This window comes from Rhinopithecus bieti, unplaced genomic scaffold (assembly GCF_001698545.2).
Source record: "Rhinopithecus bieti isolate Rb0 unplaced genomic scaffold, ASM169854v2 scaffold_1014, whole genome shotgun sequence".
In the NCBI taxonomy this organism is placed as follows: domain Eukaryota; kingdom Metazoa; phylum Chordata; class Mammalia; order Primates; family Cercopithecidae; genus Rhinopithecus; species Rhinopithecus bieti.
This window is the reverse complement of record NW_016803499.1, coordinates 1,729,142-1,733,261: the sequence shown is the minus strand read 5'-3', so window position 1 is coordinate 1,733,261 and position 4,120 is coordinate 1,729,142.

Below are 4,120 nucleotides of genomic sequence, written 5' to 3'. Positions count from 1 at the left end.
AGGTCAGCAATCCGTAATCACCAGTTCTAAGATCCAAAAAATCTCTGAAAACCTAGTTTTTCCGTTAAGTTTGTGAGAAAAATTGACCTGAACTATGTCAGGCAGATAGCTTACTGCCTTACATAGTTAATCCCAGTTACTATGAACGTCTCATTTAGAACTGCAGAAATACTAACGTTTGATTATGGGGTGTTGCCCCGGGCCCACTGAGGGTGTTATGTAATGTACGTTATATATATCATCTCTGAAAAGGAGAAAATTCTGAATTCTAAAACCCTAAGGGTTTCAGATAAAAGGATTATAGTATACTGATAAACAAAGAAAGTAAAAGCAATGGAAGCCTCATGCTGTATACCATTTGTATACTATTGTCGTCTGCTGGTGTCGATAGAGAACTACAAATACGTAATCCAAATGGCAAGACTTCATCTTGCTTATAGGGTTAAGAGCAGCACACTCGTAACTTGGAAAATAGTTGAGGTTTTATTTTCAAAAAAAGTAATTATTAAAAAAATCCTTAGTGGATGAAGTTTTAAAAAAAAACTACAACGTTTGCAAGAACTCGTGTGCTCCATCCATCCTACATAACCTAGAAGCTGGATTACTCATTTGATTCAATGCACTTGAACACCTTTTAGATTTCTCTTTAGTGCATGGTGAGGGTGCTCTAGCTACCCCTTTTGGGTGCTATTTTTAACTCCTCTTGTATTAAGTTGGGCTGAAAGCCACAGATAAGGACCTATGCCATCAACACCGCGCCATCAAAATATCCAGAAATCGCTCTACTGACCGTTTCCAACAGAGCTAAAAGCAATGTCCAGGTTACAGGATCTCACGTTTCACAGACTGCATCATCACAGACGGTCGTAATCCTGTGAACCCTCTTCTAGACCATAATGGCCTTTTGAGGTACTTCTGTGTGTCCACCATGATCTCTTTCTATTCTACCATCAATACTTTAAGTTCTCTAGGAGTTTAAATATACTGTATGTCTTGTTTACCCCCAAAAGATGTAAGTTTTTTTAACACTAATATCTTTTGCTTTCTCTTCCTCCCTAACTACCATGGTTAGCAGCAGCCTTTTAGCACAGAGGAAACATAAAACAAATACTAACTTTTGTGATAATGAATTTTAGTGTGCTGCATTTACTTCTGAGGAGTTATCTGAATTGGACTTTTAAAATTAGGCCTAACATGTTCTTCGTGTTAAGGTTATTTTAGAAAAGATCTTTCTCCTCTCCAGGAAAAATGTGTCTTTAAATAACTCACAAGAATTCAATGTGAGCCATCCAGAAAGAATAAAGACCTAAGATCCCTGAAGAGCTACAGTTGTTCTTTTCATTGCACAAGAGAAAATATGCTGCTAAGATTGACACCTCTTAACAACTAATGGTCTTTGGTTCTATTCTTAATATTTACAGGTTAAATCTTATATTCCCTTTCTTTCTTTCCCAAAAGGCCTAAATTCATGAACTTGTGTAACTCAGTAACTAATCAGGACATCACTTGCCCAGATTTTAGGGACCTTCCCTTTTCCACTTCATTACAAGACAGGGGATCACAGTCACTTACTTGAGGTATCCCTCTGACATCTAACTTCCAAATAAAGAAAAAAAAGTACAAATTGGGACAGCACTTTAAGTTGTTTCTATTCTCAGATCCAAACTGTTACAGATAACCTGTTCTGGACATCAACTTCTAAACTGATATAATCCTCAGAACACAGTGGAATGGAATAAATGAAATTCAAAATCTTCTCTAAAATGAGTAAGGGGCTTATTAAGGGGAAATCCAAAAGTATGTAATTTAAAGAAATTTATTCTTTAAAATATTTTCATGTACACTTTCATGACTATTTTGAGGGGAACAAGGAGATTATCCTACAGTCAATATTAGCTTAAAAACATAAGTGACACGTATAACAATACATTTTGGAAATAACTGGCATAATAAAAATGCAAATGTTTGTAGTGATTTAAGGCTGCAAGATATTTAAGATCTCAGATTAAATGAACCCACATTAGAGTAATGCAAACCCAAACTTGCAATTTTATGATTTCTTCATACTATAACCCTTAATACTATGCATAAAGAAGTTACCTCATTCCCAAGTCATAACTAGAAAGGACAAAGGGAAAGTCCGTCAGAAAAACAGTGATAAATTTGAATGCATAGTACAATATGCATCCTCCTCCTATTTCAATGTTTAACATACTGACAACCCCATTTAATAAAAGAAAACCATGAGTTACTATTTAAGCAAAATTATTTTTATGGAAAAAAAGTTGAGCTTCTTGCCTAGAAAAATCCTTTAATATCTATGTCACCTAATACAGTAAAGCCTTTTAAAATGTGTTAATGAAGATTCAATTTGCATGGGAAATCCACTTTCTTCAATGTGGATAAATATGTTTCATTGGATCATTTTAAATGGCAAAATCTTCAGAAAACAGAACAGAAAAATATAGCATCTTCAATAAACATTTCAAGACAATAAAGTTATATTTACAGGATGCTATCTATAATCAGAGATCACCTAGAAGCAAAAGGAAATTGCTATCATTTCATTGTCCTTTTCTCCGCAGTCAACTATGACCACTTAAACTAAGATCCAAGAATCAATGAAATGTGTTCTAGGTGAAGTGAGTTTCACAGAACAAACAATTCTCATAAAATAAGTTTTCTTTTCTTTTCCCCTGAGAATCAAGTTAATCTATCATTGGATTGCAATCAAGACAAAGACAAGAGCTCTAAATCCTCAATCATGTCAAGATCAAAATTATGTAGACATTTCCACTTAGAAAAGCTAAAAATGTACAAATGAAGAAACTGTAAATAGCAAGACAAGGTGCTTGATAGTAGTACTATGGCAGAAATTTATGGTATTTGGTAACATATACAATAAGTGACACCTGGGAAAAACTTTATTGCTCTTGATGGAATATAGCACCACTTTGAAGACTAAAAGATGGTTAGAATTAACCACCTTTTAATCAACAATAGGCATTAATAGGAAAAGTGCTAAAAGAATTAGTTCTGGAAAAGTAAGTTAGAGGAAATTTTGTATTATATATTTTAAATGTTACCCACTTGTCTTCGTTAAATAGACAATCAGCAATCTATTTTGGTAATGTAATATCAGATTTGCTACTATCAGTCTGATTATCACTCAACAATATAAAATCAAGGGACAGAAAAGTCATTAAACTTATAAAACAAGTTAGAACATTATAAAGTAATTTTAGGCCAAAAACATTCAGATAATTATTGCTTAATATACAATAATGACACCTGTGAAATTTTCCAAATCAGAATTGAGAAAATTTCTTTTGTGTGCTGTAACATTTATCCTATGGGAGAGAGGAGTATCTAAGGATGTGTAGCAATTGCTAGCCACTACAGAAAATAGCTCAATTTTCCCCTGAACAATTTCTAAACACTAATGCTACCATGGTCATTCAGGAATCAGAAGAAAACATGATTACACACATGCTAGAAAACGGCCAAATGATTTCAAGATAATTTGCAGCTAGCACTTTGTTCAGTCTTTAGAAAGTAGATTTTAAGTTTCCTTATTCTAAAAGAAAAGGTCTGAATGGATAAACTGCTATGCAGAAGCACAAATTTTTTTAAAATGCAACCTTCTATAAGAAGTAATTTAAAAAGCCAAACAATCTAACATTAAATGGGATTTCCTCTGAGATTGACTTTCTCTATTAGTTTATTTCTTTGTTCCTCAATCATTTGCAATATCAGAATTACTACACTGGTAATCTTCATAATAAAATGTGATCCTATCTTATGTAACGTAGCTTGACTTTCTGTAACTATTTCAGGAGTGGAATTTCTAAAAATAATTTTATCCAATGTAAACAGGCACAAGAATTCTAATAAAATTGCTAAGTTTTAGAGTACTACACAGGTAACATTGCAGCATGATCTGTATCCTTAAGAGGGAAAAAAAGAAACAAAAATCAAACCTCCATCAATGAAGAGGATTTCAGATACTTATGGCTGGCATAAAAGAAAACAGAATTTTATACTTTCATCAGACATTTTTACAAAGGAAATGTCTTGATGATCTTTTCAACTTACAATCATTTATATATATATATATATA